Consider the following 27,294-nt stretch of genomic DNA (forward strand, 5'->3'; position numbering starts at 1 on the left):
TTTGTACCTGGTGAACGCTACCCTACACATCCAGCCAAAAAATAGCATGCTGCTTACCAAATGTGGTAGTCGTGGCCGAGATGTTAAGGCGATGGACTTGAAATCCATTGGGGTCTCCCCGCGCAGGTTCGAACCCTGCCGACTACGTGATACTTTGTCTGTTTCCTCCAAGTATTGTGTCTCTGAGAAGCTTTGTTTGAGTTTAATGTCTTCTCTAACTTCAGGTGCAGCACACATCCAGATTTTGTAGCTGGATGCATTCTACCTGGTGTACTCTACCCTACACATTCAGCCAAAAAATAGCATGCTGCTCACTAAACGGGGTAGTCGTGGCCGAGAGGTTAAGGCGATGGACTTGAAATCCATTGGGGTCTCCCCGCGCAGGTTCGAACCCTGCCGACTACGTGATGCTTTGTTTGCTTCAAGCATAAGGTCGTGAAGCAACTTTGTTTGAGCACATTTTCATCTCTAACTTCAGATTCAGCACACATCTAGATTTTCCAGCTGGGTTAATTTTTCCTGGTGTACTGTACCGTTCACATCCAGTCTAGAAAATAGCATCCTACTTTCTGAATGACATTGTTGTGGCCAAGAGGTTAAGGTGATTGACTTGAAATCCATTGGGTTTTACCTGCGCAGGATAAAACCCTGCTGTCTACTCTATCTTCAGGTGCAGCACACATCTAGATTTTATAGCTGGGTGCATTGTACCTGGTGAACTCTAGCCTACACATCCAGCCAAAAAATAGCATGCTGCTCACTAAATGGGGTAGTCGTGGCCGAGAGGTTAAGGCGATGGACTCGAAATCCATTGGGGTTTCCCCGCGCAGGTTCGAACCCTGCGGACTACGTGGTGGTTTGTCTGTTTGCTACATGCATTTTTTCTTTCAGGAGCTTTGTTTGAGCTCATTGTCTTCTCTAACTTCAGATGCAGCACACATCTAAATTTTGTAGCCGGGTCCATTCTACCTGGTGTAATCTACCCTTTACATCCAGCCAAAAAAATAGCATGCTGCTCAATAAATGGGGTAGTCGTGGCCGAGAGGTTAAGGCGATGGACTCGAAATCCATTGGGGTTTCCCCACGCAGGTTCGAACCCTGCCGACTACGTGGTGGTTTGTCTGTTTGCTAAATGCATTTTTTCTTTCAGGTGCTTTGTTTGAGCTCATTATCTTCTCTAACTTCATATGCAGAACACATCTAAATTTTGTAGCTGGATGCTTTGTACCTGGTGTACTCTACCCTACACATCCAGCCAAAAAATAGCATGCTGCTTACCAAATTTAGTAGTCGTGGCCGAGAGGTTAAGGCAATGGACTTGAAATCCATTGGGGTCTCCCCGCGCAAGTTCGAACCCAGCCGACTACGTGATGCTTTGTCTGTTTCCTCCAAGTATTGTGGCTTTGAAAAGCTTTGTTTGAGTTCAATGTCTTCTCTAACTTCAGGTGCAGCACACATCCAGATTTTGTAGCTGGATGCATTCTACCTGGTGTACTCTACCCTACACATTCAGCCAAAAAATAGCATGCTGCTCACTAAACGGGGTAGTCGTGGCCGAGAGGTTAAGGCGATGGACTTGAAATCCATTGGGGTCTCCCCACGCAGGTTCGAACCCTGCCGACTACGTGATGCTTTGTTTGCTTCAAGCATTAGGTCGTGAAGCAACTTTGTTTGAGCACTTTTTCATCTCTAACTTCAGATTCAGCACACATCTAGAATTTCCAGCTGGGTTAATTTTTCCTGGTGTACTGTACCCTTCACATCCAGTCTAGAAAATAGCATCCTACTTTCTGAATGACATTGTTGTGGCCAAGAGGTTAAGGCGATTGACTTGAAATCCATTGGGTTTTACCTGCGCAGGTTAAAACCCTGCTGTCTACTCTATCTTCAGGTGCAGCACACATCTAGATTTTATAGCTGGGTGCATTGTACCTGGTGAACTCTAGCCTACACATCCAGCCAAAAAATAGCATTCTGCTCACTAAATGGGGTAGTCGTGGCTGAGAGGTTAAGGCGATGGACTCGAAATCCATTGGGGTTTCCCCGCGCAGGTTCGAACCCTGCCGACTACGTGGTGGTTTGTCTGTTTGCTACATGCATTTTTTCTTTCAGGAGCTTTGTTTGAGCTCATTGTCTTCTCTAACTTCAGATGCAGCACACATCTAAATTTTGTAGCCGGGTCCATTCTACCTGGTGTAATCTACCCTTTACATCCAGCCAAAAAAATAGCATGCTGCTCAATAAATGGGGTAGTCGTGGCCGAGAGGTTAAGGCGATGGACTTGAAATCCATTTGGGTTTCCCGGCGCAGGTTCAAACCCTGCCGACTACGTGGTGGTTTGTCTGTTTGCTACAAGCATTTTTTCTTTCAGGTGCTTTGTTTGAGCTCATTATCTTCTCTAACTTCATATGCAGAACACATCTAAATTTTGTAGCTGGATGCTTTGTACCTGGTGTACTCTACCCTACACATCCAGCCCAAAAAAATAGCATGCTGCTTACCAAATGTGGTAGTCATGGCCGAGAGGTTAAGCCGATGGACTTGAAATCCATTGGGGTCTCCCCGCGCAGGTTCGAACCCTGCCGACTACGTGATACTTTGTCTGTTTCCTCCAAGTATTGTGTCTTTGAAAAGCTTTGTTTGAGTTCAATGTCTTCTCTAACTTCAGGTGCAGCACACATCCAGATTTTGTAGCTGGATGCTTTCTACCTGGTGTACTCTACCCTACACATTCAGCCAAAAAATAGCATGCTGCTCACTAAACGGGGTAGTCGTGGCCGAGAGGTTAAGGCGATGGACTTGAAATCCATTGGGGTCTCCCCGCGCTGGTTCGAACCCTGCCGACTACGTGATGCTTTGTTTGCTTCAAGCATTAGGTCGTGAAGCAACTTTGTTTGAGCACATTTTCATCTCTAACTTCAGATTCAGCACACATCTAGATTTTCCAGCTGGGTTAATTTTTCCTGGTGTACCGTACCCTTCACATCCAGTCTAGAAAATAGCATCCTACTTTCTGAATCACATTGTTGTGGCCAAGAGGTTAAGGTGATTGACTTGAAATCCATTGGGTTTTACCTGCGCAGGTTAAAACCCTGCTGTCTACTCTATCTTCAGGTGCAGCACACATCTAGATTTTATAGCTGGGTGCATTGTACCTGGTGAACTCTAGCCTACACATCCAGCCAAAAAATAGCATGCTGCTCACTAAATGGGGTAGACGTGGCCGAGAGGTTAAGGCGATGGACTCAAAATCCATTGGGGTTTCCCTGCGCAGGTTCGAACCCTGCCGACTACGTGGTGGTTTGTCTGTTTGCTACAAGCATTTTTTCTTTCAGGAGCTTTGTTTGAGCTCATTGTCTTCTCTAACTTCAGATGCAGCACACATCTAAATTTTGTAGCTGGATGCTTTGTACCTGGTGACCTCTACCCTTCACATCAAGCCAAAAAATAGCATGCTGCTTGCTAAATGTGGTAGTCGTGGCCGAGAGGTTAAGGCGATGGTCTTGAAATCCATTGGGGTCTCCCCGTGCAGGTTCGAACTCTGCCGATTATGTGATGCTTTGTTTGCTTCAAGCATTAGGTCCTGAAGCAACTTTGTTTGAGCACATTTTCATCTCTAACTTCAGATTCAGCACACATCTAGAATTTCCAGCTGGGTTAATTTTTCCTGGTGTACTGTACCCTTCACATCCAGTCTAGAAAATAGCATCCTACTTTCTGAATGACATTGTTGTGGACAAGAGGTTAAGGTGATTGACTTAAAATCCATCGGGTTTTACCTGCGCAGGTTAAAACCCTGCTGTCTACTCTATCTTCAGGTGCAGCACACATCTAGATTTTATAGCTGGGTGCATAGTACCTGGTGAACTCTAGCCTACACATCCAGCCAAAAAATAGCATGCTGCTCAATCAATGGGGTAGTCGTTGCCGAGAGGTTAAGGCGATGAACTTGAAATCCACTGGGGTCTCCCCATGCAGGTTCGAACCCTGCCGACTACGTGATGCTTTGTTTGCTTCAAGCATTAGGTCGTGAAGCAACTTTGTTTGAGCACTTTTTCATCTCTAACTTCAGATTCAGCACACATCTAGATTTTCCAGCTGGGTTAATTTTTCCTGGTGTACTGTACCCTTCACATCCAGTCTAGAAAATAGCATCCTACTTTCTGAATCACATTGTTGTGGCCAAGAGGTTAAGGTGATTGACTTGAAATCCAATGGGTTTTACCTGCGTAGGTTAAAACCCTGCTGTCTACTCTATCTTCAGGTGCAGCACACATCTAGATTTTATAGCTGGGTGCATTGTACCTGGTGAACTCTAGCCTACACATCCAGCCAAAAAAATAGCATGCTGCTCAATAAATGGGGTAGTCGTGGCCGAGAGGTTAAGGCGATGGACTTGAAATCCATTTGGGTTTCCCGGCGCAGGTTCAAACCCTGCCGACTACGTGGTGGTTTGTCTGTTTGCTACAAGCATTTCTTCTTTCAGGTGCTTTGTTTGAGCTCATTATCTTCTCTAACTTCATATGCAGAACACATCTAAATTTTGTAGCTGGATGCTTTGTACCTGGTGTACTCTACCCTACACATCCAGCCCAAAAAAATAGCATGCTGCTTACCAAATGTGGTAGTCATGGCCGAGAGGTTAAGCCGATGGACTTGAAATCCATTGGGGTCTCCCCGCGCAGGTTCGAACCCTGCCGACTACGTGATACTTTGTCTGTTTCCTCCAAGTATTGTGTCTTTGAAAAGCTTTGTTTGAGTTCAATGTCTTCTCTAACTTCAGGTGCAGCACACATCCAGATTTTGTAGCTGGATGCTTTCTACCTGGTGTACTCTACCCTACACATTCAGCCAAAAAATAGCATGCTGCTCACTAAACGGGGTAGTCGTGGCCGAGAGGTTAAGGCGATGGACTTGAAATCCATTGGGGTCTCCCCGCGCTGGTTCGAACCCTGCCGACTACGTGATGCTTTGTTTGCTTCAAGCATTAGGTCGTGAAGCAACTTTGTTTGAGCACATTTTCATCTCTAACTTCAGATTCAGCACACATCTAGATTTTCCAGCTGGGTTAATTTTTCCTGGTGTACCGTACCCTTCACATCCAGTCTAGAAAATAGCATCCTACTTTCTGAATCACATTGTTGTGGCCAAGAGGTTAAGGTGATTGACTTGAAATCCATTGGGTTTTACCTGCGCAGGTTAAAACCCTGCTGTCTACTCTATCTTCAGGTGCAGCACACATCTAGATTTTATAGCTGGGTGCATTGTACCTGGTGAACTCTAGCCTACACATCCAGCCAAAAAATAGCATGCTGCTCACTAAATGGGGTAGACGTGGCCGAGAGGTTAAGGCGATGGACTCAAAATCCATTGGGGTTTCCCTGCGCAGGTTCGAACCCTGCCGACTACGTGGTGGTTTGTCTGTTTGCTACAAGCATTTTTTCTTTCAGGAGCTTTGTTTGAGCTCATTGTCTTCTCTAACTTCAGATGCAGCACACATCTAAATTTTGTAGCTGGATGCTTTGTACCTGGTGACCTCTACCCTTCACATCAAGCCAAAAAATAGCATGCTGCTTGCTAAATGTGGTAGTCGTGGCCGAGAGGTTAAGGCGATGGTCTTGAAATCCATTGGGGTCTCCCCGTGCAGGTTCGAACTCTGCCGATTATGTGATGCTTTGTTTGCTTCAAGCATTAGGTCCTGAAGCAACTTTGTTTGAGCACATTTTCATCTCTAACTTCAGATTCAGCACACATCTAGAATTTCCAGCTGGGTTAATTTTTCCTGGTGTACTGTACCCTTCACATCCAGTCTAGAAAATAGCATCCTACTTTCTGAATGACATTGTTGTGGACAAGAGGTTAAGGTGATTGACTTAAAATCCATCGGGTTTTACCTGCGCAGGTTAAAACCCTGCTGTCTACTCTATCTTCAGGTGCAGCACACATCTAGATTTTATAGCTGGGTGCATAGTACCTGGTGAACTCTAGCCTACACATCCAATCAAAAAAATAGCATGCTGCTCAATCAATGGGGTAGTCGTTGCCGAGAGGTTAAGGCGATGGACTTGAAATCCACTGGGGTCTCCCCATGCAGGTTCGAACCCTGCCGACTACGTGATGCTTTGTTTGCTTCAAGCATTAGGTCGTGAAGCAACTTTGTTTGAGCACTTTTTCATCTCTAACTTCAGATTCAGCACACATCTAGATTTTCCAGCTGGGTTAATTTTTCCTGGTGTACTGTACCCTTCACATCCAGTCTAGAAAATAGCATCCTACTTTCTGAATCACATTGTTGTGGCCAAGAGGTTAAGGTGATTGACTTGAAATCCAATGGGTTTTACCTGCGTAGGTTAAAACCCTGCTGTCTACTCTATCTTCAGGTGCAGCACACATCTAGATTTTATAGCTGGGTGCATTGTACCTGGTGAACTCTAGCCTACACATCCAGCCAAAAAATAGCATGCTGCTCACTAAATGGGGTAGACGTGGCCGAGAGGTTAAGCCGATGGACTCGAAATCCATTGGGGTTTCCCTGCGCCGGTTCGAACCCTGCCGACTACGTGGTGGTTTGTCTGTTTGCTACAAGCATTTTTTCTTTCAGGAGCTTTGTTTGAGCTCATTGTCTTCTCTAACTTCAGATGCAGCACACATCTAAATTTTGTAGCTGGATGCTTTGTACATGGTGACCTCTACCCTTCACATCAAGCCAAAAAATAGCATGCTGCTTGCTAAATGGGGTAGTCGTGGCCGAGAGGTTAAGGCGATGGACTTGAAATCCATTGGGGTCTCCCCGCGCAGGTTCGAACCCTGGCGACTACGTGATACTTTGTCTGTTTCCTCCAAGCATTGTGTCTTTGAGGAGCTTTGTTTGAGTTCAATGTCTTCTCTAACTTCAGGTGCAGCACACATCCAGATTTTGTAGCTGGAAGCATTCTACCTGGTGTACTCTACCCTACACATCCAGCCAAAAAATAGCATGCTGCTCACTAAACGGGGTAGTCATAGCCGAGAGGTTAAGGCGATGTACTTGAAATCCATTGGGGTTTCCCCGCGCAGGTTCGAACCCTGCCGACTACGTGGTGGTTTGTCTGTTTGCTACATGCATTTTTTCTTTCAGGAGCTTTGTTTGAGCTCATTGTCTTCTCTAACTTCTGATGCAGCACACATCTAAATTTTGTAGCTGGATGCTTTGTACCTGGTGACCTCTACCCTTCACATCAAGCCAAAAAATAGCATGCTGCTTGCTAAATGGGGTAGTCGTGGCCGAGAGGTTAAGGCGATGGACTTGAAATCCATTGGGGTCTCCCCGCGCAGGTTCGAACCCTGCCGACTACGTGATACTTTGTCTGTTACCTCCAAGCATTGTGTCTTTGAGGAGCTTTGTTTGAGTTCAATGTCTTCTCTAACTTCAGGTGCAGCACACATCCAGATTTTGTAGCTGGAAGCATTCTACCTGGTGTACTCTACCCTACACATCCAGCCAAAAAATAGCATGCTGCTCACTAAACAGGGTAGTCGTGGCCGAGAGGTTAAGGCGATGTACTTGAAATCCATTGGGGTTTCCCTGCGCAGGTTCGAACCCTGCCGACTACGTGGTGGTTTGTCTGTTTGCTACATGCATTTTTTCTTTCAGGAGCTTTGTTTGAGCTCATTGTCTTCTCTAACTTCAGATGCAGCACACATCTAAATTTTGTAGCCGGGTCCATTCTACCTGGTGTAATCTACCCTTTACATCCAGCCAAAATAATAGCATGCTGCTCAATAAATGGGGTAGTCGTGGACGAGAAGTTAAGGCGATGGACTTGAAATCCATTGGGGTTTTTCCGCGCAGGTTCAAACCCTGCCGACTACGTGGTGGTTTGTCTGTTTGCTACAAGCATTTTTTCTTTCAGGTGCTTTGTTTGAGCTCATTATCTTCTCTAACTTCATATGCAGAACACATCTAAATTTTGTAGCTGGATGCTTTGTACCTGGTGTACGCTACCCTACACATCCAGCCAAAAAATAGCATGCTGCTTAACAAATGTGGTAGTCGTGGCCGAGAGGTTAAGGCGATGGACTTGAAATCCATTGGGGTCTCCCCGCGCAGGTTCGAACCCTGCCGACTACGTGGTGGTTTGTCTGTTTGCTACATGCATTTTTTCTTTCAGGAGCTTTGTTTGAGCTCATTGTCTTCTCTAACTTCAGATGCAGCACACATCTAAATTTTGTAGCCGGGTCCATTCTACCTGGTGTAATCTACCCTTTACATCCAGCCAAAATAATAGCATGCTGCTCAATAAATGGGGTAGTCGTGGCCGAGAAGTTAAGGCGATGGACTTGAAATCCATTGGGGTTTTCCCGCGCAGGTTCAAACCCTGCCGACTACGTGGTGGTTTGTCTGTTTGCTACAAGCATTTTTTCTTTCAGGTGCTTTGTTTGAGCTCATTATCTTCTCTAACTTCAGGTGCAGCACACATCCAGATTTTGTAGCTGGATGCATTCTACCTGGTGTACTCTACCCTACACATTCAGCCAAAAAATAGCATGCTGCTCACTAAAAGGGGTAGTCGTGGCCGAGAGGTTAAGGCGATGGACTTGAAATCCATTGGGGTCTCCCCGCGCAGGTTCGAACCCTGCCGACTACGTGATGCTTTGTTTGCTTCAAGCATAAGGTCGTGAAGCAACTTTGTTTGAGCACATTTTCATCTCTAACTTCAGATTCAGCACACATATAGATTTTCCAGCTGGGTTAATTTTTCCTGGTGTACTGTACCGTTCACATCCAGTCTAGAAAATAGCATCCTACTTTCTGAATGACATTGTTGTGGCCAAGAGGTTAAGGTGATTGACTTGAAATCCATTGGGTTTTACCTGCGCAGGTTAAAACCCTGCTGTCTACTCTATCTTCAGGTGCAGCACACATCTAGATTTTATAGCTGGGTGCATTGTACCTGGTGAACTCTAGCCTACACATCCAGCCAAAAAATAGCATGCTGCTCACTAAATGGGGTAGACGTGGCCGAGAGGTTAAGGCGATGGACTCGAAATCCATTGGGGTTTCCCTGCGCAGGTTCGAACCCTGCCGACTACATGGTGGTTTGTCTGTTTGCTACAAGCATTTTTTCTTTCAGGAGCTTTGTTTGAGCTCATTTTCTTCTCTAACTTCAGATGCAGCACACATCTAAATTTTGTAGCTGGATGCTTTGTACCTGGTGACCTCTACCCTTCACATCAAGCCAAAAAATAGCATGCTGCTCGCTAAATGGGGTAGTCGTGGCCGAGAGGTTAAGGCGATGGACTTGAAATCCTTTGGGGTCTCCCCGCGCAAGCTCGAACCCTGCCGACTACGTGATACTTTGTCTGTTTCCTCCAAGCATTGTGTCTTTGAGGAGCTTTGTTTGAGTTCAATGTCTTCTCTAACTTCAGGTGCAGCACACATCCAGATTTTGTAGCTGGATGCATACTACCTGGTTTACTCTACCCTACACATTCAGCCAAAAAATAGCATGCTGCTCACTAGACGGGGTAGTCGTGGCCGAGAGGTTAAGGCGATGGACTTGAAATCCATTGGGGTCTCCCCGCGCAGGTTCGAACCCTGCCGACTACGTGATGCTTTGTTTGCTTCAAGCATAAGGTCGTGAAGCAACTTTGTTTGAGCACATTTTCATCTCTAACTTCTGATTCAGCACACATCTAGATTTTCCAGCTGGGTTAATATTTCCTGGTGTACTGTACCGTTCACATCCAGTCTAGAAAATAGCATCCTACTTTCTGAATGACATTGTTGTGGCCAAGAGGTTAAGGTGATATCCTTGAAATCCATTGGGTTTTACCTGCGCAGGTTAAAACCCTGCTGTCTACTCTATCTTCAGGGGCAGCACACATCTAGATTTTATAGCTGGGTGCATTGTACCTGGTGAACTCTAGCCTACACATCCAGCCAAAAAATAGCATGCTGCTCACTAAATGAGGTAGACGTGGCCGAGAGGTTAAGGCGATGGACTCGAAATCCATTGGGGTTTCCCCGCGCAGGTTCGAACCCTGCCGACTACGTGGTGGTTTGTCTGTTTGCTACAAGCATTTTTTCTTTCAGGAGCTTTGTTTGAGCTCATTTTCTTCTCTAACTTCAGATGCAGCACACATCTAAATTTTGTAGCTGGATGCTTTGTACCTGGTGACCTCTACCCTTCACATCAAGCCAAAAAATAGCATGCTGCTCGCTAAATGGGGTAGTCGTGGCCGAGAGGTTAAGGCGATGGACTTGAAATCCTTTGGAGTCTCCCCGTGCAAGCTCAAACCCTGCCGACTACGTGATACTTTGTCTGTGTCCTCCAAGCATTGTGTCTTTGAGGAGCTTTGTTTGAGTTCAATGTCTTCTCTAACTTCAGGTGCAGCACACATCCAGATTTTGTAGCTGGATACATTCTACCTGGTGTACTCTACCCTACACATCCAGCCAAAAAATAGCATGCTGCTCACTAAATCCATTGGGGTCACCCCGCGCAGGTTCGAACCCTACCGACTACGTGATGCTTTGTTTGCTTCAAGCATTAGGTCGTGAAGCATCTATTTTTGAGCACATTTTCATCTCTAACTTCAGATTCAGCACACATCTAGATATTCTAGCTGGGTTAATTTTTCCTGGTGTACTGTACCCTTCACATCCAGTCTAGAAAATAGCATCCTACTTTCTGAATGACATTGTTGTGGCCAAGAGGTTAAGGTGATTGACTTGAAATCCATTGGGTTTTACCTGCGCAGGTTAAAACCCTGCTGTCTACTCTATCTTCAGGTGCAGCACACATCTAGATTTTATAGCTGGGTGCATTGTACCTGGTGAACTCTAGCCTACACATCCAGCCAAAAAATAGCATGCTGCTCACTAAATGGGGTAGTCGTGGCCGAGAGGTTAAGGCGATGGACTCGAAATCCATTGTGGTTTCCCCGCGCAGGTTCGAACCCTGCCGACTACGTGGTGGTTTGTCTGTTTGCTACATGCATTTTTTCTTTCAGGAGCTTTGTTTGAGCTCATTGTCTTCTCTAACTTCAGATGCAGCACACATCTAAATTTTGTAGCCAGGTCCATTCTACCTGGTGTAATCTACCCTTTACATCCAGCCAAAAAAAATAGCATGCTGCTCAATAAATGGGGTAGTCGTGGCCGAGAGGTTAAGGCGATGGACTTGAAATATATTGGGGTTTCCCCGCGCAGGTTCAAACCCTGCCGACTACATGGTGGTTTGTCTGTTTGCTACAAGCATTTTTTCTTTCAGGTGCTTTGTTTGAGCTCATTATCTTCTCTAACTTCATATGCAGAACACATCTAAATTTTGTAGCTGGATGCTTTGTACCTGGTGTACTCTACCCTACACATCCAGCCAAAAAATAGCATGCTGCTTACATAAAGTGGTAGTCGTGGCCGAGAGGTTAAGGCGATGGACTTGAAATCCATTGGGGTCTCCCCGCGCAGGTTCGAACCCTGCCGACTACGTGATACTTTGTCTGTTTTCTCCAAGTATTGTGTCTTTGAGAAGCTTTGTTTGAGTTCAATGTCTTCTCTAACTTCAGGTGCAGCACACATCCAGATCTTGTAGCTGGATGCATTCTACCTGGTGTACTCTACCCTACACATTCAGCCAAAAAATAGCATGCTGCTCACTAAACGGGGTAGTCGTGGCCGAGAGGTTAAGGCGATGGACTTGAAATCCATTGGGGTCTCCCCACACAGGTTCGAACCCTGCCGACTACGTGATGCTTTGTTTGCTTCAAGCATTAGGTTGTGAAGCAACTTTGTTTGAGCACTTTTTCATCTCTAACTTCAGATTCAGCACACATCTAGATTTTCCAGCTGGGTTAATTTTTCCTGGTGTACTGTACCCTTCACATCCAGTCTAGAAAATAGCATCCTACTTTCTGAATCACATTGTTGTGGCCAAGATGTTAAGGTGATTGACTTGAAATCCAATGGGTTTTACCTGCGTAGGTTAAAACCCTGCTGTCTACTCTATCTTCAGGTGCAGCACACATCTAGATTTTATAGCTGGGTGCATAGTACCTGGTGAACTCTAGCCTACACATCCAGCCAAAAAATAGCATGCTGCTCAATAAATGGGGTAGTCGTGGCCGAGAGGTTAAGGCGATGGACTTGAAATCCATTGGGGTTTCCCCGCGCAGGTTCAATCCCTGCCGACTACGTGGTGGTTTGTCTGTTTGCTACAAGCATTTTTTCTTTCAGGTGCTTTGTTTGAGCTCATTATCTTCTCTAACTTCATATGCAGAACACATCTAAATTTTGTAGCTGGATGCTTTGTACCTGGTGTACTCTACCCTACACATCCAGCCAAAAAATAGCATGCTGCTTACCTAAAGTGGTAGTCGTGGCCGAGAGGTTAAGGCGATGGACTTGAAATCCATTGGGGTCTCCCCGCGCAGGTTCGAACCCTGCCGACTACGTGGTGGTTTGTCTGTTTGCTACAAGCATTTTTTCTTTCAGGAGCTTTGTTTGAGCTCATTGTCTTCTCTAACTTCAGATGCAGCACACATCTAAATTTTGTAGCTGGATGCTTTGTACCTGGTGACCTCTACCCTTCACATCAAGCCAAAAAATAGCATGCTGCTCGTTGAATGTGGTAGTCGTGGCCGAGAGGTTAAGGCGATGGACTTGAAATCCATTGGGGTCTCCCCGCGCAGGTTCGAACCCTGCCGACTACGTGATGCTTTGTTTGCTTCAGGCATTAGGTCGTGAAGCAACTTTGTTTGAGCACATTTTCATCTCTAATTTCAGATTCAGCACACATCTAGAATTTCCAGCTGGGTTAATTTTTCCTGGTGTACTGTACCCTTCACATCCACATCTAAATTTTGTTGCTGGATGCTTTGTACCTGGTGTACTCTACCCTACACATCCAGCCAAAAAATAGCATGCTGCTTACCAAATGTGGTAGTCGTGGCCGAGAGGTTAAGGCGATGGACTTGAAATCCATTGGGGTCTCTCCACGCAGATTTGAACCCTGCCGACTACGTGATGCTTTGTTTGCTTCAAGCATTAGGTCGTGAAGCAACTTTGTTTGAGCACTTTTTCATCTCTAACTTCAGATTCAGCACACATCTAGATTTTCCAGCTGGGTTAATTTTTCCTGGTGTACTGTACCCTTCACATCCAGTCTAGAAAATAGCATGCTACTTTCTGAATCACATTGTTGTGGCCAAGAGGTTAAGGTGATTGACTTGAAATCCAATGGGTTTTACCTGCGTAGGTTAAAACCCTGCTGTCTACTCTATCTTCAGGTGCAGCACACATCTAGATTTTATAGCTGGGTGCATTGTACCTGGTGAACTCTAGCCTACACATCCAGCCAAAAAATAGCATGCTGCTCACTAAATGGGGTAGACGTGGCCGAGAGGTTAAGCCGATGGACTCGAAATCCATTGGGGTTTCCCTGCGCCGGTTCGAACCCTGCCGACTACGTGGTGGTTTGTCTGTTTGCTACAAGCATTTTTTCTTTCAGGAGCTTTGTTTGAGCTCATTGTCTTCTCTAACTTCAGATGCAGCACACATCTAAATTTTGTAGCTGGATGCTTTGTACCTGGTGACCTCTACCCTTCACATCAAGCCAAAAAATAGCATGCTGCTGGCTAAATGGGGTAGTCGTGGCCGAGAGGTTAAGGCGATGGACTTGAAATCCATTGGGGTCTCCCCGCGCAGGTTCGAACCCTGCCGACTACGTGATACTTTGTCTGTTTCCTCCAAGCATTGTGTCTTTGAGGAGCTTTGTTTGAGTTCAATGTCTTCTCTAACTTCAGGTGCAGCACACATCCAGATTTTGTAGCTGGAAGCATTCTACCTGGTGTACTATACCCTACACATCCAGCCAAAAAATAGCATGCTGCTCACTAAACGGGGTAGTCGTGGCCGAGAGGTTAAGGCGATGTACTTGAAATCCATTGGGGTTTCCCCGCGCAGGTTCGAACCCTGCCGACTACGTGGTGGTTTGTCTGTTTGCTACATGCATTTTTTCTTTCAGGAGCTTTGTTTGAGCTCATTGTCTTCTCTAACTTCAGATGCAGCACACATCTAAATTTTGTAGCCGGGTCCATTCTACCTGGTGTAATCTACCCTTTACATCCAGCCAAAATAATAGCATGCTGCTCAGTAAATGGGGTAGTCGTGGCCGAGACGTTAAGGCGATGGACTTGAAATCCATTGGGGTTTTCCCGCGCAGGTTCAAACCCTGCCGACTACGTGGTGGTTTGTCTGTTTGCTACAAGCATTTTTTCTTTTCTTTCAGGTGCTTTGTTTGAGCTCATTATCTTCTCTAACTTCATATGCAGAACACATCTAAATTTTGTAGCTGGATGCTTTGTACCTGGTGTACGCTACCCTACACATCCAGCCAAAAAATAGCATGCTGCTTACCAAATGTGGTAGTCGTGGCCGAGAGGTTAAGGCGATGGACTAGAAATCCATTGGGGTCTCCCCGCGCAGGTTCGAACCCTGCCGACTACGTGATACTTTGTCTGTTTCCTCCAAGTATTGTGTCTCTGAGAAGCTTTGTTTGAGTTTAATGTCTTCTCTAACTTCAGGTGCAGCACACATCCAGATTTTGTAGCTGGATGCATTCTACCTGGTGTACTCTACCCTACACATTCAGCCAAAAAATAGCATGCTGCTCACTAAACGGGGTAGTCGTGGCCGAGAGGTTAAGGCGATGGACTTGAAATCCATTGAGGTCTCCCCGCGCAGGTTCGAACCCTGCCAACTACGTGATGCTTTGTTTGCTTCAAGCATAAGGTCGTGATGCAACTTTGTTTGAGCACATTTTCATCTCTAACTTCAGATTCAGCACACATCTAGATTTTCCAGCTGGGTTAATTTTTCCTGGTGTACTGTACCGTTCACATCCAGTCTAGAAAATAGCATCCTACTTTCTGAATGACATTGTTGTGGCCAAGAGGTTAAGGTGATTGACTTGAAATCCATTGGGTTTTACCTGCGCAGGTTAAAACCCTGCTGTCTACTCTATCTTCAGGTGCAGCACACATCTAGATTTTATAGCTGGGTGCATTGTACCTGGTGAACTCTAGCCTACACATCCAGCCAAAAAATAGCATGCTGCTCTCTAAATGGGGTAGTCGTGGCCGAGAGGTTAAGGCGATGGACTCGAAATCCATTGGGGTTTCCCCGCGCAGGTTCGAACCCTGCCGACTACGTGGTGGTTTGTCTGTTTGCTACATGCATTTTTTCTTTCATGAGCTTTGTTTGAGCTCATTGTCTTCTCTAACTTCAGATGCAGCACACATCTAAATTTTGTAGCCGGGTCCATTCTACCTGGTGTAATCTACCCTTTACATCCAGCCAAAAAAATAGCATGCTGCTCAATAAATGGGGTAGTCGTGGCCGAGAGGTTAAGGCGATGGACTTGAAATATATTGGGGTTTCCCCGCGCAGGTTCAAACCCTGCCGACGGTGGTTTGTCTGTTTGCTACAAGCATTTTTTCTTTCAGGTGCTTTGTTTGAGCTCATTATCTTCTCTAACTTCATATGCAGAACACATCTAAATTTTGTAGCTGGATGCTTTGTACCTGGTGTACTCTACCCTACACATCCAGCCAAAAAATAGCATGCTGCTCACTAAATGGGGTAGTCGTGGCCGAGAGGTTAAGGCGATGGACTTGAAATCCATTGGGGTTTCCCCGCGCAGGTTCAAACCCTGCCGACTACGTGGTGGTTTGTCTGTTTGCTACAAGCATTTTTTCTTTCAGGTGCTTTGTTTGAGCTCATTATCTTCTCTAACTTCATATGCAGAACACATCTAAATTTTGTAGCTGGATGCTTTGTACCTGGTGTACTCTACCCTACACATCCAGCCAAAAAATAGCATGCTGCTCGTTGAATGTGGTAGTCGTGGCCGAGAGGTTAAGGCGATGGACTTGAAATCCATTGGGGTCTCCCCGCGCAGGTTCGAACCCTGCCGACTACGTGATGCTTTGTTTGCTTCAGGCATTAGGTCGTGAAGCAACTTTGTTTGAGCACATTTTCATCTCTAACTTCAGATTCAGCACACATCTAGAATTTCCAGCTGGGTTAATTTTTCCTGGTGTACTGTACCCTTCACATCCACATCTAAATTTTGTAGCTGGATGCTTTGTACCTGGTGTACTCTACCCTACACATCCAGCCAAAAAATAGCATGCTGCTTACCAAATGTGGTAGTCGTGGCCGAGAGGTTAAGGCGATAGACTTGAAATCCATTTTGGGTCTCCCCACACAGGTTCGAACCCTGCCGACTACGTGATACTTTGTCTGTTTCCTCCAAGTATTGTGTCTTTGAGAAGCTTTGTTTGAGTTCAATGTCTTCTCTAACTTCAGGTGCAGCACACATCCAGATCTTGTAGCTGGATGCATTCTACCTGGTGTACTCTACCCTACACATTCAGCCAAAAAATAGCATGCTGCTCACTAAACGGGGTAGTCGTGGCCGAGAGGTTAAGGCGATGGACTTGAAATCCATTGGGGTTTCCCCGCGCAGGTTCGAACCCTGCCGACTACGTGGTGGTTTGTCTGTTTGCTACATGCATTTTTTCTTTCAGGAGCTTTGTTTGAGCTCATTGTCTTCTCTAACTTCAGATGCAGCACACATCTAAATTTTGTAGCCGGGTCCATTCTACCTGGTGTAATCTACCCTTTACATCCAACCAAAATAATAGCATGCTGCTCAATAAATGGGGTAGTCGTGGCCGAGAAGTTAAGGCGATGGACTTGAAATCCATTGGGGTTTTCCCGCGCAGGTTCAAACCCTGCCGACTACGTGGTGGTTTGTCTGTTTGCTACAAGCATTTTTTCTTTCAGGTGCTTTGTTTGAGCTCATTATCTTCTCTAACTTCATATGCAGAACACATCTAAATTTTGTAGCTGGATGCTTTGTACCTGGTGACCTCTACCCTTCACATCAAGCCAAAAAATAGCATGCTGCTTGCTAAATGGGGTAGTCGTGGCCGAGAGGTTAAGGCGATGGACTTGAAATCCATTGGGGTCTCCCCGCGCAGGTTCGAACCCTGCCGACTACGTGATACTTTGTCTGTTTCCTCCAAGCATTGTGTCTTTGAGGAGCTTTGTTTGAGTTCAATGTCTTCTCTAACTTCAGGTGCAGCACACATCCAGATTTTGTAGCTGGAAGCATTCTACCTGGTGTACTCTACCCTACACATCCAGCCAAAAAATAGCATGCTGCTCACTAAACGGGGTAGTCGTGGCCGAGAGGTTAAGGCGATGTACTTGAAATCCATTGGGGTTTCCCTGCGCAGGTTCAAACCCTGCCGACTACGTGGTGGTTTGTCTGTTTGCTACATGCATTTTTTCTTTCAGGAGCTTTGTTTGAGCTCATTGTCTTCTCTAACTTCAGATGCAGCACACATCTAAATTTTGTAGCCGGCTCCATTCTACCTGGTGTAATCTACCCTTTACATCCAGCCAAAATAATAGCATGCTGCTCAATAAATGGGGTAGTCGTGGCCGAGAAGTTAAGGCGATGGACTTGAAATCTATTGGGGTTTTCCCGCGCAGGTTCAAACTCTGCCGACTACGTGGTGGTTTGTCTGTTTGCTACAAGCATTTTTTCTTTCAGGTGCTTTGTTTGAGCTCATTATCTTCTCTAACTTCATATGCAGAACACATCTAAATTTTGTAGCTGGATGCTTTGTACCTGGTGTACGCTACCCTACACATCCAGCCAAAAAATAGCATGCTGCTTACCAAATGTGGTAGTCGTGGCCGAGAGGTTAAGGCGATGGACTTGAAATCCATTGGGGTCTCCCCGCGCAGGTTCGAACCCTGCCGACTACGTGATACTTTGTCTGTTTCCTCCAAGTATTGTGTCTCTGAGAAGCTTTGTTTGAGTTTAATGTCTTCTCTAACTTCAGGTGCAGCACACATCCAGATTTTGTAGCTGGATGCATTCTACCTGGTGTACTCTACCCTACACATTCAGCCAAAAAATAGCATGCTGCTCACTAAACGGGGTAGTCGTGGCCGAGAGGTTAAGGCGATGAACTTGAAATCCATTGAGGTCTCCCCGCGCAGGTTCGAACCCTGCCGACTACGTGATGCTTTGTTTGCTTCAAGCATAAGGTCGTGAAGCAACTTTGTTTGAGCACATTTTCATCTCTAACTTCAGATTCAGCACACATCTAGATTTTCCAGCTGGGTTAATTTTTCCTGGTGTACTGTACCGTTCACATCCAGTCTAGAAAATAGCATCCTACTTTCTGTATGACATTGTTGTGGCCAAGAGGTTAAGGTGATTGACTTGAAATCCATTGGGTTTTACCTGCGCAGGTTAAAACCCTGCTGTCTACTCTATCTTCAGGTGCAGCACACATCTAGATTTTATAGCTGGGTGCATTGTACCTGGTGAACTCTAGCCTACACATCCAGCCAAAAAATAGCATGCTGCTCTCTAAATGGGGTAGTCGTGGCCGAGAGGTTAAGGCGATGGACTCGAAATCCATTGGGGTTTCCCCGCGCAGGTTCGAACCCTGCCGACTACGTGGTGGTTTGTCTGTTTGCTACATGCATTTTTTCTTTCAGGAGCTTTGTTTGAGCTCATTGTCTTCTCTAACTTCAGATGCAGCACACATCTAAATTTTGTAGCCGGGTCCATTCTACCTGGTGTAATCTACCCTTTACATCCAGCCAAAAAAATAGCATGCTGCTCAATAAATGGGGTAGTCGTGGCCGAGAGGTTAAGGCGATGGACTTGAAATATATTGGGGTTTCCCCGCGCAGGTTCAAACCCTGCCGACTACATGGTGGTTTGTCTGTTTGCTACAAGCATTTTTTCTTTCAGGTGCTTTGTTTGAGCTCATTATCTTCTCTAACTTCATATGCAGAACACATCTAAATTTTGTAGCTGGATGCTTTGTACCTGGTGTACTCTACCCTACACATCAAGCCAAAAAATAGCATGCTGCTCACTAAATGGGGTAGTCGTGGCCGAGAGGTTAAGGCGATGGACTTGAAATCCATTGGGGTTTCCCCGCGCAGGTTCAAACCCTGCCGACTACGTGGTGGTTTGTCTGTTTGCTACAAGCATTTTTTCTTTCAGGTGCTTTGTTTGAGCTCATTATCTTCTCTAACTTCATATGCAGAACACATCCAGATCTTGTAGCTGGATGCTTTGTACCTGGTGACCTCTACCCTTCACATCAAGCCAAAAAATAGCATGCTGCTTGCTAAATGGGGTAGTCGTGGCCGAGAGGTTAAGGCGATTGACTTGAAATCCATTGGGGTTTCCCCGCGCAGGTTCGAACCCTGCCGACTACGTGATGCTTTGTTTGCTTCAGGCATTAGGTCGTGAAGCAACTTTGTTTGAGCACATTTTCATCTCTAACTTCAGATTCAGCACACATCTAGAATTTCCAGCTGGGTTAATTTTTCCTGGTGTACTGTACCCTTCACATCCACATCTAAATTTTGTAGCTGGATGCTTTGTACCTGGTGTACTCTATCCTACACATCCAGCCAAAAAATAGCATGCTGCTTACCAAATGTGGTAGTCGTGGCCGAGAGGTTAAGGCGATAGACTTGAAATCCATTTTGGGTCTCCCCGCGCAGGTTCGAACACTGCCGACTACGTGATACTTTGTCTGTTTCCTCCAAGTATTGTGTCTTTGAGAAGCTTTGTTTGAGTTCAATGTCTTCTCTAACTTCAGGTGCAGCACACATCCAGATCTTGTAGCTGGATGCTTTGTACCTGGTGACCTCTACCCTTCACATCAAGCCAAAAAATAGCATGCTGCTTGCTAAATGGGGTAGTCGTGGCCGAGAGGTTAAGGCGATGGACTTGAAATCCATTGGGGTCTCTCCACGCAGGTTCAAACCCTGCCGACTACGTGATGCTTTGTTTGCTTCAAGCATTAGGTCGTGAAGCAACTTTTTTTGAGCACTTTTTCATCTCTAACTTCAGATTCAGCACACATCTAGATTTTCCAGCTGGGTTAATTTTTCCTGGTGTACTGTACCCTTCACATCCAGTCTAGAAAATAGCATCCTATTTTCTGAATCACATTGTTGTGGCCAAGAGGTTAAGGTGATTGACTTGAAATCCAATGGGTTTTACCTGCGTAGGTTAAAACCCTGCTGTCTACTCTATCTTCAGGTGCAGCACACATCTAGATTTTATAGCTGGGTGCATTGTACCTGGTGAACTCTAGCCTACACATCCAGCCAAAAAATAGCATGCTGCTCACTAAATGGGGTAGACGTGGCCGAGAGGTTAAGCCGATGGACTCGAAATCCATTGGGGTTTCCCTGCGCCGGTTCGAACCCTGCCGACTACGTGGTGGTTTGTCTGTTTGCTACAAGCATTTTTTCTTTCAGGAGCTTTGTTTAAGCTCATTGTCTTCTCTAACTTCAGATGCAGCACACATCTAAATTTTTTTAGCTGGATGCTTTGTACCTGGTGACCTCTACCCTTCACATCAAGCCAAAAAATAGCATGCTGCTTGCTAAATGGGGTAGTCGTGGCCGAGAGGTTAAGGCGATGGACTTGAAATCCATTGGGGTCTCCCCGCGCAGGTTCGAACCCTGCCGACTACGTGATACTTTGTCTGTTTCCTCCAAGCATTGTGTCTTTGAGGAGCTTTGTTTGAGTTCAATGTCTTCTCTAACTTCAGGTGCAGCACACATCCAGATTTTGTAGCTGGAAGCATTCTACCTGGTGTACTCTACCCTACACATCCAGGCAAAAAATAGGATGCTGCTCACTAAACGGGGTAGTCGTGGCCGAGAGGTTAAGGCGATGTACTTGAAATCCATTGGGGTTTCCCCGCGCAGGTTCGAACCCTGCCGACTACGTGGTGGTTTGTCTGTTTGCTACATGCATTTTTTCTTTCAGGAGCTTTGTTTGAGCTCATTGTCTTCTCTAACTTCAGATGCAGCACACATCTAAATTTTGTAGCCGGGTCCATTCTACCTGGTGTAATCTACCCTTTACATCCAGCCAAAATAATAGCATGCTGCTCAATAAATGGGGTAGTCGTGGCCGAGAAGTTAAGGCGATGGACTTGAAATCCATTGGGGTTTTCCCGCGCAGGTTCAAACCCTGCCGACTACGTGGTGGTTTGTCTGTTTGCTACAAGCATTTTTTCTTTCAGGTGCTTTGTTTGAGCTCATTATCTTCTCTAACTTCAGGTGCAGCACACATCCAGATTTTGTAGCTGGATGCATTCTACCTGGTGTACTCTACCCTACACATTCAGCCAAAAATTAGCATGCTGCTCACTAAACGGGGTAGTCGTGGCCGAGAGGTTAAGGCGATGGACTTGAAATCCATTGGGGTCTCCCCGCGCAGGTTCGAACCCTGCCGACTACGTGATGCTTTGTTTGCTTCAAGCATAAGGTCGTGAAGCAACTTTGATTGAGCACATTTTCATCTCTAACTTCAGATTCAGCACACATCTAGATTTTCCAGCTGGGTTAATTTTTCCTGGTGTACTGTACCGTTCACATCCAGTCTAGAAAATAGCATCCTACTTTCTGAATGACATTGTTGTGGCCAAGAGGTTAAGGTGATTGACTTGAAATCCATTGGGTTTTACCTGCGCAGGTTAAAACCCTGCTGTCTACTCTATCTTCAGGTGCAGCACACATCTAGATTTTATAGCTGGGTGCATTGTACCTGGTGAACTCTAGCCTACACATCCAGCCAAAAAATAGCATGCTGCTCACTAAATGGGGTAGTCGTGGCCGAGAGGTTAAGGCGATGGACTCGAAATCCATTGGGGTTTCCCCGCGCAGGTTTGAACCCTGCGGACTACGTGGTGGTTTGTCTGTTTGCTACATGCATTTTTTCTTTCAGGAGCTTTGTTTGAGCTCATTGTCTTCTCTAACTTCAGATGCAGCACACATCTAAATTTTGTAGCCGGGTCCATTCTACCTGGTGTAATCTACCCTTTACATCCAGCCAAAAAAATAGCATGCTGCTCAATAAATGGGGTAGTCGTGGCCGAGAGGTTAAGGCGATGGACTCGAAATCCATTGGGGTTTCCCCACGCAGGTTCAAACCCTGCCGACTACGTGGTGCTTTGTCTGTTTGCTAAATGCATTTTTTCTTTCAGGTGCTTTGTTTGAGCTCATTATCTTCTCTAAATTCATATGCAGAACACATCTAAATTTTGTAGCTGGATGCTTTGTACCTGGTGTACTCTACCCTACACATCCAGCCAAAAAATAGCATGCTGCTTCCCAAATTTAGTAGTCGTGGCCGAGAGATTAAGGCAATGGACTTGAAATCCATTGGGGTCTCCCCGCGCAGGTTCGAACCCAGCCGACTACGTGATGCTTTGTCTGTTTCCTCCAAGTATTGTGGCTTTGAAAAGCTTTGTTTGAGTTCAATGTCTTCTCTAACTTCAGGTGCAGCACACATCCAGATTTTGTAGCTGGATGCATTCTACCTGGTGTACTCTACCCTACACATTCAGCCAAAAAATAGCATGCTGCTCACTTAACGGGGTAGTCGTGGCCGAGAGGTTAAGGCGATGGACTTGAAATCCATTGGGGTCTCCCCGCACAGGTTCGAACCCTGCCAACTACGTGATGCTTTGTTTGCTTCAAGCATTAGGTCGTGAAGCAACTTTGTTTGAGCACATTTTCATCTCTAACTTCAGATTCAGCACACATCTAGATTTTCCAGCTGGGTTAATTTTTCCTGGTGTACTGTACCCTTCACATCCAGTCTAGAAAATAGCATCCTACTTTCTGAATCACATTGTTGTGGCCAAGAGGTTAAGGTGATTGGCTTGAAATCCATTGGGGTTTCCCTGCGCAGGTTCGAACCCTGCCGACTACTTGGTGGTTTGTCTGTTTGCTACAAGCATTTTTTCTTTCAGGAGCTTTGTTTGAGCTCATTGTCTTCTCTAACTTCATATGCAGAACACATCTAAATTTTGTAGCTGGATGCTTTGTACCTGGTGACCTCTACCCTTCACATCAAGCCAAAAAATAGCATGCTGCTCGCTAAATGGGATAGTCGTGGCCGAGAGGTTAAGGCGATGGACTTGAAATCCATTGGGCTCTACCCGCGCAGGTTCGAACCCTGCTGACTATGTGATGCTTTGTTTGCTTCAAGTGTTAGGTCGGGAAGCAACTTTGTTTAAGCACATTTTCATCTCTAACTTCAGATTCAGCACACATCTAGAACTTCCAGCTGGGTTAATTTTTCCTGGTGTACTGTACCCTTCACATCCAGTCTAGAAAATAGCATCCTACTTTCTGAATGACATTGTTGTGGCCAAGAGGTTAAGGTGATTGACTTGAAATCCATTGGGTTTTACCTGCGCAGGTTAAAACCCTGCTGTCTACTCTATCTTCAGGTGCAGCACACATCTAGATTTTATAGCTGGGTGCATTGTACCTGGTGAACTCTAGCCTACACATCCAGCCAAAAAATAGCATGCTGCTCACTAAATGGGGTAGACGTGGCCGAGAGGTTAAGGCGATGGACTCGGAATCCATTGGGGTTTCCCTGCGCAGGTTCGAACCCTGCCGACTACGTGGTGGTTTGTCTGTTTGCTACAAGCATTTTTTCTTTCAGGAGCTTTGTTTGAGCTCATTGTCTTCTCTAACTTCAGATGCAGCACACATCTAAATTTTGTAGCTGGATGCTTTGTACCTGGTGTACTCTACCCTACACATCCAGCCAAAAAATAGCATGCTTCTTACCGAATGTGGTAGTCGTGGCCGAGAGGTTAAGGCGATGGACTTGAAATCCATTGGGGTCTCCCCGCGCAGGTTCGAACCCTGCCGACTACGTGATACTTTGTCTGTTTCCTCCAAGTATTGTGTCTTTGAGAAGCTTTGTTTGAGTTCAATGTCTTCTCTAACTTCAGGTGCAGCACACATCCAGATCTTGTAGCTGGATGCATTCTACCTGGTGTACTCTACCCTACACATTCAGCCAAAAAATAGCATGCTGCTCACTAAACGGGGTAGTCGTGGCCGAGAGGTTAAGGCGATGGACTTGAAATCCATTGGGGTCTCCCCACGCAGGTTCGAACCCTGCCGACTACGTGATACTTTGTCTGTTTCCTCCAAGCATTGTGTCTTTGAGGAGCTTTGTTTGAGTTCAATGTCTTCTCTAACTTCAGGTGCAGCACACATCCAGATTTTTTAGCTGGAAGCATTCTACCTGGTGTACTCTACCCTACACATCCAGCCAAAAAATAGCATGCTGCTCACTAAACGGGGTAGTCGTGGCCGAGAGGTTAAGGCGATGTACTTGAAATCCATTGGGGTTTCCCCGCGCAGGTTCGAACCCTGCCGACTACGTGGTGGTTTGTCTGTTTGCTACATGCATTTTTTCTTTCAGGAGCTTTGTTTGAGCTCATTGTCTTCTCTAACTTCAGATGCAGCACACATCTAAATTTTGTAGCCGGGTCCATTCTACCTGGTGTAATCTACCCTTTACATCCAGCCAAAATAATAGCATGCTGCTCAATAAATGGGGTAGTCGTGGCCGAGAAGTTAAGGCGATGGACTTGAAATCCATTGGGGTTTTCCCGCGCAGGTTCAAACCCTGCCGACTACGTGGTGGTTTGTCTGTTTGCTACAAGCATTTTTTCTTTCAGGTGCTTTGTTTGAGCTCATTATCTTCTCTAACTTCAGGTGCAGCGCACATCCAGATTTTGTAGCTGGATGCATTCTACCTGGTGTACTCTACCCTACACATTCAGCCAAAAATTAGCATGCTGCTCACTAAACGGGGTAGTCGTGGCCGAGAGGTTAAGGCGATGGACTTGAAATCCATTGGGGTCTCCCCGCGCAGGTTCGAACCCTGCCGACTACGTGATGCTTTGTTTGCTTCAAGCATAAGGTCGTGAAGCAACTTTGTTTGAGCACATTTTCATCTCTAACTTCAGATTCAGCACACATCTAGATTTTCCAGCTGGGTTAATTTTTCCTGGTGTACTGTACCGTTCACATCCAGTCTAGAAAATAGCATCCTACTTTCTGAATGACATTGTTGTGGCCAAGAGGTTAAGGTGATTGACTTGAAATCCATTGGGTTTTACCTGCGCAGGTTAAAACCCTGCTGTCTACTCTATCTTCAGGTGCAGCACACATCTAGATTTTATAGCTGGGTGCATTGTACCTGGTGAACTCTAGCCTACACATCCAGCCAAAAAATAGCATGCTGCTCACTAAATGGGGTAGTCGTGGCCGAGAGGTTAAGGCGATGGACTCGAAATCCATTGGGGTTTCCCCGCGCAGGTTTGAACCCTGCGGACTACGTGGTGGTTTGTCTGTTTGCTACATGCATTTTTTCTTTCAGGAGCTTTGTTTGAGCTCATTGTCTTCTCTAACTTCAGATGCAGCACACATCTAAATTTTGTAGCCGGGTCCATTCTACCTGGTGTAATCTACCCTTTACATCCAGCCAAAAAAATAGCATGCTGCTCAATAAATGGGGTAGTCGTGGCCGAGAGGTTAAGGCGATGGACTCGAAATCCATTGGGGTTTCCCCACGCAGGTTCAAACCCTGCCGACTACGTGGTGCTTTGTCTGTTTGCTAAATGCATTTTTTCTTTCAGGTGCTTTGTTTGAGCTCATTATCTTCTCTAAATTCATATGCAGAACACATCTAAATTTTGTAGCTGGATGCTTTGTACCTGGTGTACTCTACCCTACACATCCAGCCAAAAAATAGCATGCTGCTTCCCAAATTTAGTAGTCGTGGCCGAGAGATTAAGGCAATGGACTTGAAATCCATTGGGGTCTCCCCGCGCAGGTTCGAACCCAGCCGACTACGTGATGCTTTGTCTGTTTCCTCCAAGTATTGTGGCTTTGAAAACCTTTGTTTGAGTTCAATGTCTTCTCTAACTTCAGGTGCAGCACACATCCAGATTTTGTAGCTGGATGCATTCTACCTGGTGTACTCTACCCTACACATTCAGCCAAAAAATAGCATGCTGCTCACTTAACTGGGTAGTCGTGGCCGAGAGGTTAAGGCGATGGACTTGAAATCCATTGGGGTCTCCCCGCACAGGTTCGAACCCTGCCAACTACGTGATGCTTTGTTTGCTTCAAGCATTAGGTCGTGAAGCAACTTTGTTTGAGCACATTTTCATCTCTAACTTCAGATTCAGCACACATCTAGATTTTCCAGCTGGGTTAATTTTTCCTGGTGTACTGTACCCTTCACATCCAGTCTAGAAAATAGCATCCTACTTTCTGAATCACATTGTTGTGGCCAAGAGGTTAAGGTGATTGGCTTGAAATCCATTGGGGTTTCCCTGCGCAGGTTCGAACCCTGCCGACTACTTGGTGGTTTGTCTGTTTGCTACAAGCATTTTTTCTTTCAGGAGCTTTGTTTGAGCTCATTGTCTTCTCTAACTTCATATGCAGAACACATCTAAATTTTGTAGCTGGATGCTTTGTACCTGGTGACCTCTACCCTTCACATCAAGCCAAAAAATAGCATGCTGCTCGCTAAATGGGATAGTCGTGGCCGAGAGGTTAAGGCGATGGACTTGAAATCCATTGGGCTCTACCCGCGCAGGTTCGAACCCTGCTGACTATGTGATGCTTTGTTTGCTTCAAGTGTTAGGTCGGGAAGCAACTTTGTTTAAGCACATTTTCATCTCTAACTTCAGATTCAGCACACATCTAGAACTTCCAGCTGGGTTAATTTTTCCTGGTGTACTGTACCCTTCACATCCAGTCTAGAAAATAGCATCCTACTTTCTGAATGACATTGTTGTGGCCAAGAGGTTAAGGTGATTGACTTGAAATCCATTGGGTTTTACCTGCGCAGGTTAAAACCCTGCTGTCTACTCTATCTTCAGGTGCAGCACACATCTAGATTTTATAGCTGGGTGCATTGTACCTGGTGAACTCTAGCCTACACATCCAGCCAAAAAATAGCATGCTGCTCACTAAATGGGGTAGACGTGGCCGAGAGGTTAAGGCGATGGACTCGAAATCCATTGGGGTTTCCCTGCGCAGGTTCGAACCCTGCCGACTACGTGGTGGTTTGTCTGTTTGCTACAAGCATTTTTTTTTTTCAGGAGCTTTGTTTGAGCTCATTGTCTTCTCTAACTTCAGATGCAGCACACATCTAAATTTTGTAGCTGGATGCTTTGTACCTGGTGTACTCTACCCTACACATCCAGCCAAAAAATAGCATGCTGCTTACCGAATGTGGTAGTCGTGGCCGAGAGGTTAAGGCGATGGACTTGAAATCCATTGGGGTCTACCCGCGCAGGTTCGAACCCTGCCGACTACGTGATACTTTGTCTGTTTCCTCCAAGTATTGT

At 45.7% G+C, this 27,294-nt stretch overlaps 47 non-coding genes across 47 annotated transcripts; all 47 read left to right on the forward strand.

Moving 5' to 3' along the window:
* The first annotated feature begins 65 nt into the window (after nucleotides 1–65).
* On the forward strand, nucleotides 66–147 carry trnas-uga (transfer RNA serine (anticodon UGA)). Its single transcript has one exon. It is a non-coding gene; the product is annotated as a tRNA-Ser (tRNA).
* A 176-nt stretch (nucleotides 148–323) lies between these two features.
* trnas-uga (transfer RNA serine (anticodon UGA)) lies at nucleotides 324–405 on the forward strand. Its single transcript has one exon. It is a non-coding gene; the product is annotated as a tRNA-Ser (tRNA).
* A 364-nt stretch (nucleotides 406–769) lies between these two features.
* On the forward strand, nucleotides 770–851 carry trnas-cga (transfer RNA serine (anticodon CGA)). The gene has a single exon. It is a non-coding gene; the product is annotated as a tRNA-Ser (tRNA).
* A 177-nt stretch (nucleotides 852–1,028) lies between these two features.
* Nucleotides 1,029–1,110, forward strand: trnas-cga (transfer RNA serine (anticodon CGA)). The gene has a single exon. It is a non-coding gene; the product is annotated as a tRNA-Ser (tRNA).
* Nucleotides 1,111–1,544: 434 nt separating this feature from the next.
* trnas-uga (transfer RNA serine (anticodon UGA)) lies at nucleotides 1,545–1,626 on the forward strand. Its single transcript has one exon. It is a non-coding gene; the product is annotated as a tRNA-Ser (tRNA).
* Nucleotides 1,627–1,990: 364 nt separating this feature from the next.
* On the forward strand, nucleotides 1,991–2,072 carry trnas-cga (transfer RNA serine (anticodon CGA)). Its single transcript has one exon. It is a non-coding gene; the product is annotated as a tRNA-Ser (tRNA).
* Nucleotides 2,073–2,249: 177 nt separating this feature from the next.
* Nucleotides 2,250–2,331, forward strand: trnas-uga (transfer RNA serine (anticodon UGA)). Its single transcript has one exon. It is a non-coding gene; the product is annotated as a tRNA-Ser (tRNA).
* A 436-nt stretch (nucleotides 2,332–2,767) lies between these two features.
* On the forward strand, nucleotides 2,768–2,849 carry trnas-uga (transfer RNA serine (anticodon UGA)). The gene has a single exon. It is a non-coding gene; the product is annotated as a tRNA-Ser (tRNA).
* Nucleotides 2,850–3,213: 364 nt separating this feature from the next.
* On the forward strand, nucleotides 3,214–3,295 carry trnal-caa (transfer RNA leucine (anticodon CAA)). Its single transcript has one exon. It is a non-coding gene; the product is annotated as a tRNA-Leu (tRNA).
* A 1,069-nt stretch (nucleotides 3,296–4,364) lies between these two features.
* On the forward strand, nucleotides 4,365–4,446 carry trnas-uga (transfer RNA serine (anticodon UGA)). The gene has a single exon. It is a non-coding gene; the product is annotated as a tRNA-Ser (tRNA).
* Nucleotides 4,447–4,882: 436 nt separating this feature from the next.
* On the forward strand, nucleotides 4,883–4,964 carry trnas-uga (transfer RNA serine (anticodon UGA)). Its single transcript has one exon. It is a non-coding gene; the product is annotated as a tRNA-Ser (tRNA).
* A 364-nt stretch (nucleotides 4,965–5,328) lies between these two features.
* trnal-caa (transfer RNA leucine (anticodon CAA)) lies at nucleotides 5,329–5,410 on the forward strand. The gene has a single exon. It is a non-coding gene; the product is annotated as a tRNA-Leu (tRNA).
* Nucleotides 5,411–6,737: 1,327 nt separating this feature from the next.
* trnas-uga (transfer RNA serine (anticodon UGA)) lies at nucleotides 6,738–6,819 on the forward strand. The gene has a single exon. It is a non-coding gene; the product is annotated as a tRNA-Ser (tRNA).
* Nucleotides 6,820–7,253: 434 nt separating this feature from the next.
* trnas-uga (transfer RNA serine (anticodon UGA)) lies at nucleotides 7,254–7,335 on the forward strand. The gene has a single exon. It is a non-coding gene; the product is annotated as a tRNA-Ser (tRNA).
* Nucleotides 7,336–8,028: 693 nt separating this feature from the next.
* On the forward strand, nucleotides 8,029–8,110 carry trnas-uga (transfer RNA serine (anticodon UGA)). The gene has a single exon. It is a non-coding gene; the product is annotated as a tRNA-Ser (tRNA).
* Nucleotides 8,111–8,545: 435 nt separating this feature from the next.
* Nucleotides 8,546–8,627, forward strand: trnas-uga (transfer RNA serine (anticodon UGA)). Its single transcript has one exon. It is a non-coding gene; the product is annotated as a tRNA-Ser (tRNA).
* A 364-nt stretch (nucleotides 8,628–8,991) lies between these two features.
* Nucleotides 8,992–9,073, forward strand: trnas-cga (transfer RNA serine (anticodon CGA)). Its single transcript has one exon. It is a non-coding gene; the product is annotated as a tRNA-Ser (tRNA).
* Nucleotides 9,074–9,507: 434 nt separating this feature from the next.
* Nucleotides 9,508–9,589, forward strand: trnas-uga (transfer RNA serine (anticodon UGA)). Its single transcript has one exon. It is a non-coding gene; the product is annotated as a tRNA-Ser (tRNA).
* Nucleotides 9,590–9,953: 364 nt separating this feature from the next.
* On the forward strand, nucleotides 9,954–10,035 carry trnas-cga (transfer RNA serine (anticodon CGA)). Its single transcript has one exon. It is a non-coding gene; the product is annotated as a tRNA-Ser (tRNA).
* An 838-nt stretch (nucleotides 10,036–10,873) lies between these two features.
* On the forward strand, nucleotides 10,874–10,955 carry trnas-cga (transfer RNA serine (anticodon CGA)). Its single transcript has one exon. It is a non-coding gene; the product is annotated as a tRNA-Ser (tRNA).
* Nucleotides 10,956–11,391: 436 nt separating this feature from the next.
* On the forward strand, nucleotides 11,392–11,473 carry trnas-uga (transfer RNA serine (anticodon UGA)). Its single transcript has one exon. It is a non-coding gene; the product is annotated as a tRNA-Ser (tRNA).
* A 622-nt stretch (nucleotides 11,474–12,095) lies between these two features.
* Nucleotides 12,096–12,177, forward strand: trnas-uga (transfer RNA serine (anticodon UGA)). The gene has a single exon. It is a non-coding gene; the product is annotated as a tRNA-Ser (tRNA).
* A 176-nt stretch (nucleotides 12,178–12,353) lies between these two features.
* trnas-uga (transfer RNA serine (anticodon UGA)) lies at nucleotides 12,354–12,435 on the forward strand. Its single transcript has one exon. It is a non-coding gene; the product is annotated as a tRNA-Ser (tRNA).
* A 176-nt stretch (nucleotides 12,436–12,611) lies between these two features.
* On the forward strand, nucleotides 12,612–12,693 carry trnas-uga (transfer RNA serine (anticodon UGA)). Its single transcript has one exon. It is a non-coding gene; the product is annotated as a tRNA-Ser (tRNA).
* Nucleotides 12,694–13,626: 933 nt separating this feature from the next.
* Nucleotides 13,627–13,708, forward strand: trnas-uga (transfer RNA serine (anticodon UGA)). The gene has a single exon. It is a non-coding gene; the product is annotated as a tRNA-Ser (tRNA).
* A 698-nt stretch (nucleotides 13,709–14,406) lies between these two features.
* Nucleotides 14,407–14,488, forward strand: trnas-aga (transfer RNA serine (anticodon AGA)). The gene has a single exon. It is a non-coding gene; the product is annotated as a tRNA-Ser (tRNA).
* Nucleotides 14,489–15,110: 622 nt separating this feature from the next.
* Nucleotides 15,111–15,192, forward strand: trnas-cga (transfer RNA serine (anticodon CGA)). Its single transcript has one exon. It is a non-coding gene; the product is annotated as a tRNA-Ser (tRNA).
* Nucleotides 15,193–15,622: 430 nt separating this feature from the next.
* Nucleotides 15,623–15,704, forward strand: trnas-uga (transfer RNA serine (anticodon UGA)). Its single transcript has one exon. It is a non-coding gene; the product is annotated as a tRNA-Ser (tRNA).
* A 176-nt stretch (nucleotides 15,705–15,880) lies between these two features.
* On the forward strand, nucleotides 15,881–15,962 carry trnas-uga (transfer RNA serine (anticodon UGA)). Its single transcript has one exon. It is a non-coding gene; the product is annotated as a tRNA-Ser (tRNA).
* Nucleotides 15,963–16,450: 488 nt separating this feature from the next.
* Nucleotides 16,451–16,532, forward strand: trnas-uga (transfer RNA serine (anticodon UGA)). The gene has a single exon. It is a non-coding gene; the product is annotated as a tRNA-Ser (tRNA).
* Nucleotides 16,533–16,967: 435 nt separating this feature from the next.
* trnas-uga (transfer RNA serine (anticodon UGA)) lies at nucleotides 16,968–17,049 on the forward strand. Its single transcript has one exon. It is a non-coding gene; the product is annotated as a tRNA-Ser (tRNA).
* Nucleotides 17,050–17,742: 693 nt separating this feature from the next.
* Nucleotides 17,743–17,824, forward strand: trnas-uga (transfer RNA serine (anticodon UGA)). Its single transcript has one exon. It is a non-coding gene; the product is annotated as a tRNA-Ser (tRNA).
* A 622-nt stretch (nucleotides 17,825–18,446) lies between these two features.
* trnas-cga (transfer RNA serine (anticodon CGA)) lies at nucleotides 18,447–18,528 on the forward strand. The gene has a single exon. It is a non-coding gene; the product is annotated as a tRNA-Ser (tRNA).
* A 435-nt stretch (nucleotides 18,529–18,963) lies between these two features.
* trnas-uga (transfer RNA serine (anticodon UGA)) lies at nucleotides 18,964–19,045 on the forward strand. The gene has a single exon. It is a non-coding gene; the product is annotated as a tRNA-Ser (tRNA).
* Nucleotides 19,046–19,221: 176 nt separating this feature from the next.
* On the forward strand, nucleotides 19,222–19,303 carry trnas-uga (transfer RNA serine (anticodon UGA)). Its single transcript has one exon. It is a non-coding gene; the product is annotated as a tRNA-Ser (tRNA).
* A 1,193-nt stretch (nucleotides 19,304–20,496) lies between these two features.
* trnas-uga (transfer RNA serine (anticodon UGA)) lies at nucleotides 20,497–20,578 on the forward strand. Its single transcript has one exon. It is a non-coding gene; the product is annotated as a tRNA-Ser (tRNA).
* Nucleotides 20,579–21,271: 693 nt separating this feature from the next.
* trnas-uga (transfer RNA serine (anticodon UGA)) lies at nucleotides 21,272–21,353 on the forward strand. The gene has a single exon. It is a non-coding gene; the product is annotated as a tRNA-Ser (tRNA).
* A 364-nt stretch (nucleotides 21,354–21,717) lies between these two features.
* Nucleotides 21,718–21,799, forward strand: trnas-cga (transfer RNA serine (anticodon CGA)). Its single transcript has one exon. It is a non-coding gene; the product is annotated as a tRNA-Ser (tRNA).
* A 177-nt stretch (nucleotides 21,800–21,976) lies between these two features.
* Nucleotides 21,977–22,058, forward strand: trnas-cga (transfer RNA serine (anticodon CGA)). The gene has a single exon. It is a non-coding gene; the product is annotated as a tRNA-Ser (tRNA).
* A 1,393-nt stretch (nucleotides 22,059–23,451) lies between these two features.
* Nucleotides 23,452–23,533, forward strand: trnap-cgg (transfer RNA proline (anticodon CGG)). The gene has a single exon. It is a non-coding gene; the product is annotated as a tRNA-Pro (tRNA).
* Nucleotides 23,534–23,709: 176 nt separating this feature from the next.
* trnas-uga (transfer RNA serine (anticodon UGA)) lies at nucleotides 23,710–23,791 on the forward strand. The gene has a single exon. It is a non-coding gene; the product is annotated as a tRNA-Ser (tRNA).
* Nucleotides 23,792–23,967: 176 nt separating this feature from the next.
* trnas-uga (transfer RNA serine (anticodon UGA)) lies at nucleotides 23,968–24,049 on the forward strand. The gene has a single exon. It is a non-coding gene; the product is annotated as a tRNA-Ser (tRNA).
* Nucleotides 24,050–24,742: 693 nt separating this feature from the next.
* Nucleotides 24,743–24,824, forward strand: trnas-uga (transfer RNA serine (anticodon UGA)). The gene has a single exon. It is a non-coding gene; the product is annotated as a tRNA-Ser (tRNA).
* A 364-nt stretch (nucleotides 24,825–25,188) lies between these two features.
* On the forward strand, nucleotides 25,189–25,270 carry trnas-cga (transfer RNA serine (anticodon CGA)). The gene has a single exon. It is a non-coding gene; the product is annotated as a tRNA-Ser (tRNA).
* Nucleotides 25,271–25,447: 177 nt separating this feature from the next.
* trnas-cga (transfer RNA serine (anticodon CGA)) lies at nucleotides 25,448–25,529 on the forward strand. Its single transcript has one exon. It is a non-coding gene; the product is annotated as a tRNA-Ser (tRNA).
* Nucleotides 25,530–26,922: 1,393 nt separating this feature from the next.
* On the forward strand, nucleotides 26,923–27,004 carry trnas-cga (transfer RNA serine (anticodon CGA)). Its single transcript has one exon. It is a non-coding gene; the product is annotated as a tRNA-Ser (tRNA).
* Nucleotides 27,005–27,181: 177 nt separating this feature from the next.
* On the forward strand, nucleotides 27,182–27,263 carry trnas-uga (transfer RNA serine (anticodon UGA)). The gene has a single exon. It is a non-coding gene; the product is annotated as a tRNA-Ser (tRNA).
* Nucleotides 27,264–27,294: the final 31 nt, after the last annotated feature.

The sequence above is a fragment of the Pseudorasbora parva genome, chromosome 6 (genome assembly GCF_024679245.1).
Source record: "Pseudorasbora parva isolate DD20220531a chromosome 6, ASM2467924v1, whole genome shotgun sequence".
In the NCBI taxonomy this organism is placed as follows: Eukaryota; Metazoa; Chordata; class Actinopteri; order Cypriniformes; family Gobionidae; genus Pseudorasbora; species Pseudorasbora parva.